This window comes from Sciurus carolinensis, chromosome 9 (assembly GCF_902686445.1).
Source record: "Sciurus carolinensis chromosome 9, mSciCar1.2, whole genome shotgun sequence".
In the NCBI taxonomy this organism is placed as follows: domain Eukaryota; kingdom Metazoa; phylum Chordata; class Mammalia; order Rodentia; family Sciuridae; genus Sciurus; species Sciurus carolinensis.
Window position 1 is genome coordinate 9,039,569 of NC_062221.1, and position 18,679 is coordinate 9,058,247.

Genomic DNA, 18,679 nt, shown 5'->3' on the forward strand with positions numbered 1-18,679 from the left:
GTACAGAAAATTATGAAACATTATCTCCCACTACTTTTGAGGAATGTTGCTGCTATATCATACTTACTGTGACATGCCACTGGCTGATGGACTGGTTAGGGTTCCTCTCTCCACACCAGCCACCTCCCGTGGGGGCTAGAATATGTGTGCGGGACCTCGTGGCAGGAGGACTGGGTTGGGCTGGGCAGGGGAATGGAAGCAGAAACAGAACGGGGCAAAGGAGATGGAGGAGCAGGGACCGGAGGGGCCAGTGCTGCAGCGGACGATATGCGGGTGGTTTGTTAGCTGAATCAAAGTTGGAGGAGGAGGGTTAAAGAGGGGGAGAAGAAGCCAAAAGGAGGCATTCGAGTTTGCAGGACGAGCAAAGAAGAGCAAGAAAGAAAAGACTTGAAGATAAGGATTCCCTTTCCACCCGCCCACTCACTCACGGAAGCTGTGTGTCATTACGTGGTCATTTTGGATTGAATACCTAGGCTGGGTGTCAGGTAAAGGGGTTTAAGATTGTCTAGTAGACACTCCAGGGGTGAATCTGCCAGAATGGAGGACCCAGATCCCATGGTGGAGACTGATACAGCTGAGCCTGTGTCCAGGGCGTCCCGAGGTCACAGACTAGTCGGCTGGAGACAAGAAGGCAGCACAGTGATGCGGTCATCACCCAAGCATCAGTGTGTGCTGGGCAAAAGCCGAGAGAGTTGAGGACCTGACATCAGGATTTTTGAGAGTGAGCGTGAAGAGGAGCGTCAACCCTGAGAGAGAATCTCCACCAGAAAGATCAGGGACCCACCTGTCAGATAAGGTCAACTAAGGGGGCCAGCTGTAACTGTAAAAGTTGTGACTGGGGGATACCCCACTCCTCAACTGCCTCGAGGGTGCCGGACCATCAACGGTCATGTCTTGGGTCAGCGGAGGAGTGTTTAAGCTGACCTAGGGGAAAACTCACCAATCTGAAGCTTGTGGTGGATGTGGAGGAGAGAGTCTGGGCGAATGCAAGGTGAGACCAGGATCTGGAGTGGGGGAGGGGAGTCTGGGGCGACAGATGGGAATCCACTGGCCTAAGTGGCAGTAGAAGAGCCCATCCGAGTCACGGCACCAATGAAAGCACCCAGAAACCACTTCCAACACGAGAACTCACACAAGAGATTTTATTAAGCAAACAGGCAGAGTGTCCTCCTGCAGAGTAAGAGAGAGAAAATGAGAGGAAAAGAGAGAGAGAGAGCGCATGCATGTGCAAGAGAGAGAGTGACAGCCAGAAGGAGAGAGCATGAAAGTGAGGAGGAGAGAGAGAGAAAATGGCAGGGGAGTTATTCTTAAGTAGTTCGCAGGCTAATAACAGACCAGTGACTGCTGAGAATGTTCACAGGCTGACCATCTGGGTTGTAATATGGTGTGGGAGAGGGAGAATAATAGCAGATATGATGCCAACAACCCCCACCCAAAAATTATAAGTTTATTTCCTTTGGATATATAGTTACTCCTGCCATTTTGGCATTGAACAGTACCCAGATCCAGGCTGACTGGAACTCCACTAGTGTTGTCACTCTTTTAACACTAGAGGCCCATCCAAGTCCCAGACTGTCCCAAGTGTGCCTGTGATGTTGTTCTACATGAACTGGGGAAGTGCCTGAAAGGAATAATTCTACACCCACGCCTCTCCCTGGGGCTGAGGTAGGCCTAGACACACCATCCACACTCACTGGCCTGCTGTAAGACATCATGGGCATAATAGAACCAACATGGGAGGCCACACATTTGGCCACCAACACTGCAATTCAGTGTCATACTATAAACCTATAGCTTACCATGACTAGCACATCACCAGGGTAGGGCCCATGTGTCCTACTGTGAGCCTACCGCTTAGCAAGACCCGCATAGCACTAGAGCCCAATGTGTCCTACTGTGAGCCTACAGCTTAGCAAGACCTGCATAGCACTTGAGTAAGACCAAGGTTCACACTGCCTCAAACTGCCTAGCTGAGGTGGACTTCTGGCCCAAGATCCCTGCACCAGCCACAAGTGATGGTGGGTAGCATAGAGCTCTAATAGACTTTGGCCTTGTGTCTCAGAAAGGCATCGCGGCTCCTCCACACACTCCATCTATGTGAATTGACTGAGGATAGGATATTGTTCCTTCCAAGTTGCAGGTTTGATCAGCCCAGCACTGAGTTGCCAGGCAAAGTCCTGTGCTTACTACACTGTCCTATCCTCAGTGGGTGGAGTCTTCGTCCATGCTGTCACCTGAGGTTGAGAGGATAGTGCTAGTGAAGGCAGTCCCTGGGTCCCTAAGGCTGGACCAAGCCTGTGTCTCGTAGCCACAAGACCTGCACAGTCTCAGGGGTGCGCCTGGCCCATGCTGAAGCTGGTGATAAAACAGGTCAAAACACAAGTCGGTTGCACCAGAGTATAGGTCTCTGCCTGTGTGAGCGCAGACCTGGGGACCTGCCTGAGTTTGGGGGACAGGTGGTGGATAAAGTTCCTTGGTTGCCAAGGATGATACTTGGCTGAGTCACATTTGGGTCTCATAGCTGCAAGTGCCTGTGTAGTCTGGGGGAGGGGGTCCCCCAGTTCCACTCCAAAGCTGTCAATCACAAAGGCCAAAACTTGAGTCTGTCTCACTGGTGTGCAGGTCTGTACCTGATGATGCATTGTGTAGCGAGGCTCTGTTAGCTTTGAGCTGTGAATGGGATTTTAGGTTTAGATCTGACTGAAACCGGCCCAGTACTGAGTTCCAAGACGAAGTCCTATGCTAACCTTTGCTCCTCAGCAGGTGGTGTTGCCCCCAACCCCACTCACTGCCTGAGTTTGGGGGAGGAAAGGTAGAGGCAGTATCTCTGCCACCTGCCTGATGCAGTTCAAGGTAGGTATTGTCCTGGAGGTGGGGATCCTGTGGCTCTGTCCAGCACCAGGTGTCGCCATTACAGGCCTGGTGCTATATGGGACATTGTTCCTTCCCAAGGTTTGGGACTTAATTCTCTCTCTCTTCCTCCCATGGGAAGACTCTCCCCATGCTGCTTGGAGTTGCGAGAGGGGGACCAAGGCAGCTCTTTGCTTCTCACCCTCCTCAATGTGTCTCTTGTTTTTATTACACTAAAACCAGGCACTACAGTCTCCCATTTGGCGTCCTTAGTCTTTGCACAGAAAATGTGTTCCAACTGGAGTGAGTACAGGGAGTCAGACTCTTCTCCAGGAATTTTTAGGATTGAGTCAAGGCAGATGAGGGCGAGGTAAACCCAGCTCTGCAGGCCTGTTAGATTTTGGGAACTGATGTAGATCATGATTTATACCTAAGCTGTAGCTAAAATAAACTTACTAAAAGTGATTGCTGTGTTTGGCAGAAGAAACTTATTGCTTGATTGGAAAAACATTTTCTTAAAATAGCTTATGTCTATTATTATTAATATCTGTACATGTATACACAGAATTATTAAGTTTTTAATTATGAAAACTCAACCTTCTCACTTCATTTAAAGAATCTAGGCTTCATATACATATTTCAAAAAACTCCCTTTTTTAAAATAAATACACATGTGCATGTGTTATTTCTGTCATCTCTCTGTTTGAACAAAAAGAAATAGCTTTGTAAATTGATGTATGTAAGGATAATTAATGAATCTCTTAATTTCTTAATTGTTCTTGCCTGCTGTGGACTCTGGCCAGTGATTTTTTATTTTGGGTAACAGTTAATTCAGTTAAATGAATTGGCTATTTTCAGCCAGCAGATACTTCTTGGCCTCCCTCTGTGTCTGAGGCACTGAGTCAGGGGTGGGGATCAATCATCTGGCCAAGGAAAATTCCAAACTATCATTAGTGTCTAGAGTCACAGGAGATGTTTCCCCTGATAATATCAGATTGAAAGGACTGAGTTGCATTGCTGACTGATAACCTGCAGAAGTGCAAAGGAAGAATCAACTACAAATTTATCCCTTTGCCCAATAATCTAAAACTTTTTCATTTTGTAGAGAAACAGTCCATCCTATTATTGTGTGTTCTATTTATACAACTTCATTTTGAGACAAAAAATGTTCACTGGCAGGAGGTTAAAAGTTCTGCATTTGGAAATTACCTGCATTGAGCCATGGATAAACTTGACTATAAATCCATACACACCAATGAGTCAGTTGATAGGGAGTAAGATTTCAACAGTCTACTTTTTTATGGTGACTTTACATTTTTTCATTATAAGATTAAATTCTGTACAAGGCCAGAAATTTATGACCATGGGCTAGAAGGATGAGAATTTAATGAGGTGTAAAACATACATATAAATTGCAACGTCAATGCCAATGTCCTTGTGGCTTAAGAGGCCTACATAACTGCATTATAAACAGGAACATAAAAGCATCTTGACACCACACTTATAAATCAGCAACCCAAGGGTCTAAGAACTTCATGACCTGGAGCAGAGTCAGTTTCCATATTTTGTTTTTAAAAATTCAGAACGTACCATACTTATCCAGGACTGTTTTCTTTGTAGTCATCCTCCATGGGAGAAGAACTGATTTCTGTGCTGAAACAAAACAAAGAATGCATATGAACTCCTGTTTTTGTGCATTTGTTCTAGAGCCAGATGTCAAGGGTTCAAGTCTCAGATCTGCTATTCAAGGACTTCATCATTCCATAGCTTTGCATAAGTTAGTTATTTTCATAAGCTTCATTCTCCTTGTCTATAAAATGAGGAAAATATCGATAATGATAATAATGACTACTTTTTCTTTTTTTTTTTTTTTTTTGGTACCAGGGGTTGAACTCAGGGGCACTTAACCACTGAGCCTCATTCCCAGCCCTATTTTGTATTTTATTGAGAGACAGGATCTCACTGAGTTTCTTTCATTTTTGCTGAGGCTGACTTTGACCTTGCAGTCCTCCTGCCTCAGCCTCCTGAGCTGCTGGGAATAATGGCTATCTTGAGATTGCCATTTTTTTTTTTTTTAGACTAAAACCTGGCACAAAGTAATTCTTTATAGTTCTACTTTATGTAGTAATGCTTGAAAACTTTGCTTAATTGATTAGAAATACAAACATATGTCTACTTCTGGGTTATTTCATATTGATTCAAAACGTTTATGATACTTTTTGAAACTTGGATTTTTCATACTGGTTGGTGAAAATGTAGAGAAAAACCATCTTTGAAGGTAAAATGTTAATATCAAAGTTAGCAGGATTCCTTTTAGAATGTTTTCTGTTGAGAATTGGAAGCTGTCTTTTCTTAAAAGGAAAGAACATTCATATTCTCAGGGTTTATAATTAAGTTAAAAACTGAAAAGCACATGACTGTCAAAAGTTTTGTTAAATGTCAAAACTAGATTACATATTAGAATTTGTTTTATGGGAAAGATTACAAATTTAATTTCATCACTGAGTTAATAGGTAGGAATTTACACTTTAAGTTGCTGTGGCAGTTGTCTTTGTTTTAGTACTTGGGAAGTACATTTTCTATTTAATGCAGTAGAGACAAATGAAATTTAAAAATCCAAGTATGGATTCCAGTGTTTTCCAAACCCACCTGATTTTAAGCATCACCCAGAATTCTTTCTGATAATTCAGATTTCTAAGGCTCAGATCAAAACCTATCAAATCACAAACCCAAAGAGATTTTGAAATAAAACTTAAGGTGATTCTTTCCATCAGACAAGAATATAAAGAACTAATGTATACAAACGTTTCTCAAATTGAACATGTCTTTTGCTGTCTGTAATTAATGTAAGACAGCATGAACTTTCTAAGAGAGAGGCTTATATTAATAAAAATAATGTAACAGAGGGCTGGGGTTGTAGCTCAGTTGGTAGAGTGCTTGCCTCATAAGCACAAGGCCCTGGGTTCAATCTCTAGCACTGCCAAAAAAAGAAAAAAAGCAACAGGGTCTGGATGCAAGAGTTTACATTTTATAAACAAAACTGAATACTATTATCTTAAAGTTTTTCATCATCTCACACTATTCAAATTGGCTATATTTACATTGGTAATTTCCTCAGATTCATAGAGTATTTTGACTCTCTGAGGGGCATGAATAAGAAGTGCAAATCACAGGCAAAGAGATTTTTAAGTCAAGATCTACCTTTGCTGGTTTAATTGGTGAAGGGATTTTAAATATTGACTTTTTTTTCTTTAACAAATGATTTAAACTATCTGCATGTTGGTGTCTGCCAAGCTATTGTGTGAAATTTTACCAGCTGGGAATTATCCCCTCATTCTCTGGTGTGATTAACACTTCCAGCTGTAGAATAATTAAAATGTCAATCAGTTCTGAAACAGAGCAAAACAGTTTCTCATCGGATCCATCAGTCGGAAGACTAAGTGACGGGCCCATCAGGTGCCTGGCCCTCAACACAACACAAGCGCACATCCCGCCTCCCCTCTTCTCTCTCCACGACACAAACACCCTGTGCAACTGAGTTTGGGTTCTGTGCAAGTTTAGTTTTCCGATATGACATTGGCCTTTCAAAAATTTGTTGATTACTTTTAAGGAAAACTGGGACAAAATGAGGCCAGAAGGTTAAGGGGTTGCTGAATTTTTATTTTTTCTGCCTGATCTATCTTCCTCCGACCGTGTAAACATTTACTCCTTTTAATTTTGAAACTCCCACCCTGATCTGTCAGTACTGACCCGACATGCCTCCTGACCTCCATAACCAAGACCTAAAACAATGATAAAGATCCTGGGCCTGTAAGAAAAAGAAAATGTGAGGGGAAATCATATCTGCAGAAAGTGGCTGATGATGGACGCTTCAGTCTGCTGATGTCTTCTATCTTGTACCAACACAGTAGCTGGAAAATACTGTGTGAAGCAGACATTGAAATCCATGCAGTCTGAATTCTCCAGTCCCACCTACTGCCTGGAGTCAGGATCAGCAGGGTTACCTTTTTTTTTGTTTTTTTTTTTTTTTTGGCAGAGCTCTTTTAATCCTACTTATTGGTTATTGGTACAGCCAAATAGGCCTACGTTCAACAACTTTTATTTTTCTGTCTCTTTGACACACTGAAACTTGTTGTTTCAAGAGGGGTCAAGATTTCTGCAATCTAGATCTAGTTTCATGGCAAACAGAATCATTTCATTGTATCTGAGAATCGTTGTTCCTATACATGAAAGAAGTTGATCTCTTTCTCTGATCAATATGTTCTCCTTGAGAAACTGAGATCATAGCACAAGGTCTGGCCCCCTGATCCCTTAAGAGTCACATTTACAAAGGAAATTTGGGACCCAGTAAGGGTGATCAGGCAATGGCTTACTAAAGAAATGGGCATACTTAAATTCCTTCAAGTACAAGATGTGTTGTTTGAGTTGTTAAAAGCTGTAGTTATTTCACTTAGCATGATATTATCCAATTCCATCCATTTATCTGCAGATGCCATAACAATATTCTTCTTTATGGCTGAATAATATTCCATTGTGTTTATATACCACAGTTTCTTTTTCCATTCATCTGTTGAAGGGCATCTAGGTTGTTTCCACAGTCTAGCTATTGTGAATTGAGCTGCTATAAACATTGAGGTGGTTGTGTTACTGTAGTATGCTAATTTTAAGTCCTTTGGGTATAAACCGAGGAGTGGGGTAACTGGGTTAAAAGGTGGGTCCATTCCAAGTTTTCTGAGGATACTCCACACTGCTTTCCAGAGTGGCTGCACCAATTTGCAACTCCACCAGCAATGTAAAAGTGTGCCTTTTTCCCCACATCCACGCCAACATCTATTGATAATCATCATCCTAATTGGAGTAAGATGAAATCTTAGAGTTGTTTAAATTTGTGTTTCTCTATTTACTAAAGATGTTGAACACTTTGTCATAATCACCTGTGTGTCTTCATCTGTAAAATGTCTGTCCAGTTTCTTGGCCCATTTATTGATTGGGTTCTTTGTATTTTTGATGTAAAGTTTTGTAAGTGCTTTATAAATTTTGGAGCTACATGCTCTATCTGAAGTGCATGTGGAAGCCAATCCCAAAAAACCAAAGGCCGAATATTTTCCCTGATAAGTGGATGATGATATATAAAGAGGGTGGGGGTGGGGAGTGAGAGAAGAATGGAGGAACTTTAGATTATGTAGAAGGAAATGAGAGGGAGCGGGGTATGAAAGATGGTGGACTGAGACAGACCTTATTACCCTATGTACATGTCTGATTACACAAATGGCATGAATCTGCATCATGCACAACCACAGAAACAAAATGATGTACTCCATTTGTGTTCAATGAATCAAAATGTAGTCCATAAAAATAAAAAATAAATAAATAACTTTTTAAAAAAGCTGTAGTTAATTGTTGGAATTTTATTTTGGGTCGCAGATATTTGAATGCCCATGAATCCCGAATGCTGTTCTCTGGGCTATTTTCAAAGACTGTGAAATATCAGAAAGCAAAAAATACAAAGCCACCAAAAAAAAAAAAAAAAAAAAAAAAAAAAAAAAAAAGTCACCATTGCATCTAAATGGGTTCAAAACAAAACGAATCCATCCTGGTGCATTTTCTGAGATCACAATAACTGCAAATGGCACCAGAGGGAAAAGGGAAAGGGCTTCTCTTGAGGTTGAATAAAAGCTGTGTCTGACAAAAAGGGAAGGCAGATACCTGGATAGGCCGTTAACAAATTCCCTGCATTTCTACAGCTGCACTCAATGAGCACTTTGGAAATTAAAGGATTGCCAGCTTTTCCACTTTGGGACAAAACGCATTTGTGCTAAACAGCCTGTAAGTAAATGTAGTAAACATATTTTTACAGTGAATAGAATTGTTTTATATTTTGGGGACTGATTGTGAATTTCTACTGCTTCTTGATTAGCAAAACATTTGGCAGTTCTCTGAGTCTTTAGACATTAAAATGCCAAAACAGATTTTTGTTCTCAGACTGCGCTCCTATATTTTTTTCATCCCTCTGACAATTATCATCCAAACATTTGAAAGCACTAAAATAAAACGTGTTTTGAAAACACTCTCTGAAATGCTTTACCTGTGTGACTTTAACAAGCACGTAAATAAGAAAGTACTGGATTGTTGTCTGACTTCTTGAGGGCAGAGACAGGAACCCAGCACGCACCCAGGACTGCTTGAACTGTTGGTGGGCATTTCCTGAGGCTTTGCCTGGAGGACAGAAGGATTGTCCTGCTGTACAGAAAAGCTGCTGAAAACAGATGTTTGTGAGCGGCATTAGGGTCTCTCCCTCGCACAGCAATAGCTTTCCTACTAATCTTTGGAAATCAATAAATTTCTAAGAGATTTAAGTCTTCAGCAATGATCAATCCATCTTTATTTTCAAGAGTCACCTTTATGAAAATTTTTGAGTTTTATATTAAAATTAACTCCCTTGGAAGGTTTTCTTTTAAATGATACTTTCAGGTGTTTTATACTTTTTACCTTTTTTTAAGAAGATTGATTATAGTTGTCTTACACTCATCGTTTGATGATTATTTTCAATATATTTAGGTTAATTATGTTCAGACCAATTTTTCAAAAGGTCAGCCTTATACAATACTTGAAAATTAAGAGAAAATCAGTAAATAAAATAATTTGTTTTTGCACTGGTTCACATAATGAAGATTTGCAGTCTTCTATTCGCCAGTGTGTGTTGTCCTGTAGGTATTTGTGTGTGTGTGTGTGTGTTTGTGTGTGTGTGCGTGTGCATGTTTATGGTACAAGGTGGGGGGAATGATTTTATCATAATTAATTTTTAAAATTAAAATACAGTAGTCATATATTAGCTTGCTATTTTTTTCTGTAACAAATTAATACTAATCTAGTGGCTTAAAGTAACATATGTTAATTTCCAGTTTGGGAGGTGAGCAGCCTGTTTCCCTGGATTCTAATCAAAGTGTGGGTGGGCTTGTGTTTCTTCTGTGAGCCTTCATGGCGAGGCTGGAGGCTGCTGGAGGCTGCTGTGCTCCCCATGACCCCCACCCTTCCTTCAGAGCCAGCAATGGCGTCTCTCTGAGCTCTGCTTACATCCCCACATCTCCTCTGACTCTGCCTCCTCCTGTGTCCCTCTTTGAAGGACCCTTGGGTTTGCACGGGTCCCATCTGGATCATCTCCAAATATCAATATCCTTAATTTAACATCAGCAAAGCCTCTTTTGCTAAGTAGAGGGACATCTTCTCAGCATCTGCATGTGACATAGTTGTGGGGTGGGGCGGTTATCTTTCTGACTACTCACACCACAGACCTCTGTAGTGGATTCACACAATCCCCTAATGAAAGCACTCTTGGTACTCACCTCTTCCTTTGCGACATTTTGTCTCTCCTGAACTCCAGTGGTTTTGTCCAGATGGTTCACCTACCTGGTTAAGGGACCATCCTTGAGTGCTTTGCGATTTTACCTGGGGCACCTTGCCCCACCTCTTCCTTACAGACCCGGAAGCTGCCTCACTCCTGCCCCACCTGAGAAGGAAACAGTGCTTCCAACCTCAACTTCTCCACTCTGCATGTCATTCACTTAATGCTGATTCATCTCCCCAACATTGAAACAGAAGCCCCACCTTCTGGAGGTGCCCTTTCCACCAGACGACCCTCTGGCGGAGTGAATTCTTCCCTGCGTCTCCTAGGCAAGGTGCAGGGGAGGAGAGCCGGTTCCTGACCTCCAAGCCTCTCCCACACTCTGACCCCACCGCGGCCATTTGATAGTCCTCCTCCCTCGAAGGTGACGACAGCCAGTGGTCACTGCCCTCACTCTGGACATGATCTTGTGCTTCAAGGACCTCACCTTTGTACCCATCACCTTCATTTTCATTTGATTTTTATGATTTGCAGCCATTATTTCTTAAAGATTCATTTTGCATAGGGGCCATGACAAATCAGTTTTCCTTTCAACACCCATGGTCTCCATGTCCCCTCTGCCGTATCTTTCTTGAAGTGTAAGAGCCTCGAGTCTTTGTACCCTTTGGAAACAGCCAGACGAAGGCGATGGATCCCAAGCCTCCAGCTGGCTATGGGCCCTCCTTCTCCTCTCCTGCTCCTGTTCTCCACTCTCCTCCACTGTCTCACTTTCTCTGTCCTCTCAATCTCTCAGTCACTTCTTTGAGTCCGTGTTAGTACTCCGGGGCATCTCGTCTCCAACTATCTATGAGGCCAAGTGCCAGTTTTAATTTCCCAGTTTGCTCTTCACTGATACTTCATTAAAATACAATAAACATGAAATATTGGAGAATCAAAAAATTTTAAAAACTATACCAAATCTGAAACAACTTTCCTACGATTCATAAGTTCACAATATAATAAAAACAAAGTAAGATAAAATAACTTAGAAGTTACGTATAATACATTAAAATGTTTTTGTGACTACAGACCTTCGATTTATAGTCGTATGATATTCTGAAAAAAAGCAACGACCCATTTTAAATTCTTATAGGTTCATTTTGAATACATAGGACACATCTTAACTATTTTTCTAACCAAATCATTTCCTTCTGAACATTCATACAGGAACTTTGGAGAGACATCTCATCTCCTAACCATAACACCCCTCCTTTTGGGTGCAGGTGAAAATTGACTCAGTTAGCCAGTACAATGCAGCAAAGTCAAAGATATCGATCGCTCAGATATGCTAAGGTCCTCATTGACTGGTTTTCAGTAAATCAAAAAGGAGATCATTTTGTGTTGGCCTGGCTTAGTCATGTAAAGCACTTGAAAGATGGTCCAAGCCTTCTCTGAAACAAGACTGGCGCCAGAAGACACCCTTTCCCACGGGACTTTGAAGAAGCCATGAATTCCACAGCTGTAAGGAAGCGAGTACTACCCACAACCCCATTTAGGCTGAAGGTGAATTCTTGCCTGGTCAAGCCTCCCTCTGAGGTTGGAGCCCAAACAACACTGATTCGAGCTTTGCAAAACCTTGAGCACTGTGGCCAGCAAATCTGTGCCCCAACTTCTGACCTGCACAAACCATGAGGTAACAAATGTCTGCTGTTTTAAGTCACTTAGTTTACGGTAATTTGTTACGCAGCAACAGAAAAATAAGACACTCCTTTCCTTCCATCTCCACGTTCGCCTACCAATCAAGGTCTTCTCCGCTGCCTAGGTGGTGTGTCTCAATCTTATATTTCACTTTCCCACCACCAACACTTAGATCCAGAACTTCATTTATTCTCTTTTCTGTCACGGGAATGACCTTTTAAATTGTCCTCTGTCATCTCTGGATTATCCATGAAATCTCCAGAAGCACTGATTGTGCCTCTCTAGGTGGAAGGGGAGAAGGTCTCTGTGGTCATGCAGGGCTTCCTCTGGTGGTCTTGGTGGTGGAGCACAGTTAGATGACAATGTCCAGGTCATGAGCATCAGCACAGGTAGCTTTGAGAACGAGGGAAGGACACTGAAGACAGATCAAGGAATGCTACGGCCTAGTCTGTCTAGGTGGACAACAGTGTAAAATCTGGTGCTTATTTTAATATCATAACATAATGAACTGAATACAAATGAAATCAATCATTATATGCTCTGTCTTAAGCTTTCCTTCATAGAACACATAGTGAAAGTGTCCCTTGGTCTTTTGGGAAGAAGTTCTTTTCAAAATGCATTTTATATAATTCATTGTGATGAACAAAAACCAGGTATTTCAAAACCCATGCAAAAAAAAAAAAGTTTTGATAACACATAGGAAAAAACAGAGTGATGGTCAAGCCTGCTAACAAAAGGTGACTCACTTAAGCTCTTTCATACATGGACTGTTTTCCACTAAGGAAAAAAATTATGCTAGTGCTAATCAAACCAGCATGGAACTTAATTAGAACCCCAAGAACAAGCGGATGGGCTTAGCACCTTGGACACTTGAGTATCCTGTTTCTAAAGATGACCTCAAAAGATTGCATAACAACAAGCCCAGCACAAGTCAAAAGTACCTAATTAACTTTTCAATTTTTCCCTTCACAATTTAGTCTGGCTCTTTAAAAATATTTCTCAACTGAGAAATTCCCATTAATTGCTGTGGATTGGTTGTTCAAATGAGGGTAATGACCCTTTACTTGATTGTATATGCCCATCATTTAATTTATTTTTTATGGGTGCCTTAAAAGCAGCTCTCAAACATGAAGCAACTTTAGTTAATAGCCTCATTAAAATTGAATGTAGAAACAGAATTTAGAGATTGAAAAACTTACTAATACCACATGGAAAATATTTTCTTATCTACCTTGCAATGAAGGGAGAGATGGTCCTGCTGTCTCCTGCAGACACTACAGGACGTCACTGTGCATGACCCCAAACCTCTAGAGGCTTGTGTGGAGATGGTTGGGAGAGGGCGGTACCTCAGAGGTCTATTTCCCAATCAGACCTTTTGAGACTTTCGATTCTGCTCTCACCTTTTGTAGGCAAGAGATCTGCCCACTCATTGGTTTCCCAGAACTAGCCCTGATAAAATAGAAGTCTAGATGTTGCTTGGACAGGTCATGCTGAGTTCTGATGCTATGCTTTCCTTGTTTTTTTGTTTGTTTTTCCTACAATCAGTCAGTCTACTGAGGTCCATCAGTTCTATGAACTGACCTGAATAGATTTGGCTCGGTCTTTCCTACAGATTTTTGCATAGAACCCTGATGACTGACTGGTTCAAACTTTCTCCTTTTGATATTCCCGTGGCATGGTGTGATTTGGGATTTCTGAAAGCCCATTGACTATGTGGGCCACTTTTCCTTCCTAACTCTAGAGGAAGAGGCTCAAGGCACGTCTGACGGGCTTGGGTGATCACTACACAGATAGATGTCTCATTTGTGAATCGTGATTTCAGCTAGTTCACCCTCATCATCTACATTCATTACACTTCCCTCCATTCGCTCATAAATCACAAAATGATAATAACAGAAAAACAAGTGTTTATTGAGTGCTAACAGTGTGCAAACTGTTAGAGGTACAGAAATCATAAACAGAGCTTCAGACCTTGAATGACTGGTAAAGAAAATGGAGAGGAAAATAAGATGAAATAAAACAATTATCTTTCATTTATTATTATTATCATAGAAATAGACCACAGGCTGCCGATTACTGGGGTAGGCTCTATGTTCAGGAGGACAGGACCCGTGTAGGGGGATTTCTTAGACATAGAGCCTTGTGAAAGGCAGTGTGTGCTGGTCCTCTGGGGCTTCTCTGGGTGGACTGGGGCTCTCCTCCACCCTTAACTGATGCTGCTTCCAGTTCCTTCCCAAGAGATTAGAGGGCCCCAGCAGACCTGTGTTCCCTTTCACACTTGTGTGAAGCCATTACATTGCTTGTTTATACATGTAAGCAAAATAAGCAGAATGCAAAATAAAGCCACATCCACGTCATCTTGCTGGGTCCTGAGCAAGCTCTGTCCTCTGCTTCTCTCCCCCAGTTCTTGTGACCACCTCTTCCTGGCTGTTGGGTAACCAGAACAATGGAGGCAGATGGGAAGAGTCGTGTCATAGCAGAGGGTTCCCTGAAAAGCAGTGTCTTCTCTTGGAGGAGAGAAAATAGGGCAAAGGAGAGAAAGGATGAAGCCCAGACTGTGGGCTCCACCCAAGAGTGTGGACCACCCTCTTTCACTCAAGCCTGGAGCAGCGCCCACTGCCCTGCCCTATGCACATCATCTTCAGGAGGATACAGGATACGCTAGTGAGAAGAGGTGCTGGTAAGAGAACCCAGGCATTGTGGAGCACGGTCATGAAATAAGACAGTCAGTAAAAAATGACCAAATTGGACTAGATGAACCAGACCTCACGAAATGAGCATGTCGAGAATTAACAGTAAAAATACTATCATATTATACATGATTAAAGCAGACAAATGAACACAAAGCAAGTCATTGTGAAGAAATACAGTGGAAAGTGGGGTATAAAAAGATGGTGATAAAAATGAAAAAGAAAAAATGATTATAACCAAAAAGAGTAAAAAAAAAATCAAGTCAAGAAACTCTCACAAAAAGAGAAGGAAAAAAGAGAACAAAATTATTAAAAAAAAAAGATACTGGGTGGAGAGGAAATGGTTGAGGAAATCTCATGCATAACTACACAGGACTAAAGCAAGAAAAAGAATATTGCATTGAGGAGATTCCCAGGGTTCCAGGTAGGGTAACCGAGGAAGCACTCTCTTGCAGACACACTGGTGAAGTTTAAGGATACCCAGAGTATGAAGATGTTGGGGAGTCTGAAGACAGAGCAGACCTTCACAAAAGGAACACACCTGATCCACCTCAGACTTTACTACAGTGGCACAGGAACAAGAAGAAGGTCACCTCTGTAAATGATGAGAATTTGGACATGGATTTTATTCGATTTTAATTATCAAATATGTGTGACAAAGTGTAAAAAATAATAGTGCAAATATCACATCTTTTATCTGGGTCATGAAATAACAAATCATTCCATTTTTGTGGGAGTGTTTTGCTTGCCTACTCCAAATCAAATTCCTTCCCAGGATGCTGGCTTTGATGGGCACCCATCCAGACATCTTTATCTTTAGTTCTCATGGACACATTCCTAGATAACAAATCATTTCATGTTATGTATTTTTAAAATAAATAATCCAGGTGTTTTGTTATTATTATTAAACTATCATTTATTTTGGTGCAAGGAATGTTTCCTCGTTTATATAAAATGGCAGTATTCAAGGAGGTATATGGAAAAATTAAAATATTATTGTGTACATTCTATTGCAGACAGTAAACCAAAACTTATTTCCGCTCTAGTTATTCCTAAGGGATGTGTCTTTCATATACCGACAGGAACTCATTGATAGGTACGTAAAATAGTGAAAATAATGTTCATGGCCTTTGTAGATAATAACATCTTCCCTAAAATGTGTGTTCTTAGAACTAATGTTCAACTATAGATATTGTTAGGAACTCTGAACATTTTAGCTTGACTCTGGTTTGAAAATCACCAGTTGTTTTAATTAGCTTTATTGTCACTGTGATGAAAAGACCTTACAGGAACAACTTAGAGGAGGAAAAGTTTATTTTGGTTCACAGTCTCAGAGGTTCAGTCCATGGTCAGCTGACTCCACAGCTCTGGGCCTGATGTGAGGCAGAATAACGAGGAGGAAGAAGGGAGCTCAGGACATGGCTACCAGGAAGCAGAGAGGCTCTGATCATCAGAGACAAAATGTAAAACCAAAGTCATACCCCAATGACCTACTTCTTCCAGCCACAACCTACCTGTCTACAGTTTTGAACCAAAAAAAATCCATATTAGTGGGTTAATCCACCCATTAGTTTAAGTCTTTCATGACCTAATCAGTTCACCTTTGAACATTCTTGCATTGTCTCATACATGAGATTTGGGAGACATCTCATATTTAAACCACAATGTTCTACCCTGGGCTCTCCAAAACTCATTCTTATCTCACAATTCAAAATGTATTTCATACATTTTCAAGAGTATCCATAGTTTTAACAGTTTTAGCATTACCCAAAAGTTGAAGCAAGACAAACTCATGGATGTTTTCTTCCATAAAGATCATTACACAATATATAATGGCTCAGAGTAAACATTTTCATATCCAAAGGGAGAAATATTGGCATAGAAAGAAGGGATGAAACCAAAGCAAGAACAAAATCCAGCTGGGCAAATAAGTCCTTCCATGTCCACATCTGGAGCACATGGACTCATGGTGTTCTCCCCCCAAAATTTTGGGTAACTCCACCCTTATGGCCTTACTGATTGTAGCCCACAAGGACTCTCTTTTAGCTTCTCTGTGCTTGGTTCCTGAGCTTTCCTCAGCGTACGTTCCACACTGCTGGCATCTCTTAATGTCAGAATCTCCACTGCAGCTTTGGTTTCCTTTCCACGTTTTTATTTATCAACATCTCAGGGGCTGCTTGAAGAAATTCCAACTCTGCCACACTTTGCCTGGCATCCCAGGTCTTTCTTTGAAATCTTGGTGGAAGCCTTCAGGACTCCCTCAACTCAGAATCCTGAAGTTCTGTAGAACCAGCACCATGTTGTGGATGCCAAGGTTTGTGGCCATCTTAAGAAGTAGCCAAGCTTCCTTGTACCATGGCTGCTGCAGCCTCTTGAGTGTTTGGGTGACTGAGAACAAAGAACCAAATTCCTAGGCTCCCACCCCTTACAACCAGGGTTCCCCCCAAAGTTTCTTCTAAAAAAAATGCTTATGTTTATACCTTGAGCCTGAGATGGGTGTGGCCTTGCTAATTCCTGAAATGCCCTCAAGTCATCTTTTCTGTTGTCTCTTTGTAAACTACTTAGCATCTTATTAGTTGCTGTAATCTCTTTAACAACCCGAATTTGTGGTCCCAGTTTAACTCACAATTTTCCTGGCTAAACTGCAATTCTTTCAAATCTTTTTGCTATGCATTCTGCTTCTGATTATCTCCATAACCTTGACTAAAATCTGTCAGGAGTATTTGTGATACTGCCTGAATGCTTGGTTGTCTTGAAATGTCTTCTACCAGATTAATTAGTAATTCACTTACATTCAGTCTCACAAAAAAATCTTAGGACAAGGACAATGTATAGACAACTTCTTTGCCAGAATTTAACATGAATGGCCTCTCTTCCAGTTTCCAGTAGAGTCCTTCTCCTCTGAAACCTTATGAGTCCAATTTTCAATGTTCATAGTCCCCTTCCCATTCTGGTTTTCTGAATGCCCACCAGAATTGCCCATTAAGGTCTGCTTAAATAAATTCTAAAGCTTTTCTATTCTGTATTTCCAAGTTTTTCTTAACTCCACTCACAAACCAGTTCTCGATGCCTTTGAATTACATGATAAGGTTAGTGATACTGGTGTGGTTCAACATGGGTTCTAGATTCTGGGCATCTTGAGCAAAGAATTAAGTAAGGAATGCAGAAGTAACAGGCTGAGCATAGAGTTGCTGAAAGTGAAAGTACACTCCATAGAGTAGAGCAAAGTGGTCTAAGCAAGAGGAGCTCAAGGCCCTGATGTCTGTGTGATTCTTGTCTTATATGCTGGGCTATAACTCATTCCCTTCCCCACAGACCCAATTGAAGAACTTTGGCTATTTCTTCCCACTGGATACTTAATTTTTGCCTGACTAGAATGCAGGACTTGTGGCAGGAGAAGCCATGGACGTATGCCCTTGTGGTGGGAGTTGCCAAGGTAATGGGACTTATTGTAAACGTACTTGAGAAGTCATCGCCCTGTTTTGTACTCTTCTGGTAACCTGCATCTGCCATCTTGACATCCCTAGACTCCTACCTCAACAGTAATGACCCCACTTCTGATCCCACTTCTCAGTACCAATTTCTGTTCTAATCAACTTTTTGTTGACCAAAACACCTGACAAGATCAACCTAGAGGAGGAAACATTTATGTTGGCTCACAGTTTCAGGGTTTCAGTCCATGGTAAACTGACCCTGTGCCTCTGGGCCTGAATAAAGCAGAAGATCATGGTGGAAGTCCATGATGGAGGAAAGCAGCTCAGGTCATTGGCAACCAGGGACAAAACGTAAGCCCCAAAGTCACTTCCCCAGTGCCTTACCCTACATGCCTACAGTTATGGCCCAGTTAATCCATATCATTGGACTAATTCTCTGATAAGGTTAAGTCTCTCCTAACCTAATTACTTCACCTCTGAACACTCTTGCATTCTCATATATAAGCTTCTGGTGAACACCTTACATCTAAACCACAACAGCAGATAATTGTGAAAAATGTGTAAATTGTGTTTTCTTATAATAATTAATGTTAATGGAACCTCTATTCCAAATCATACTATAAAAGTTGTGTCGGTTTTTCCAAAGATACTGCCAAAGTTTATATTGAACTCTTCTCTACATCACT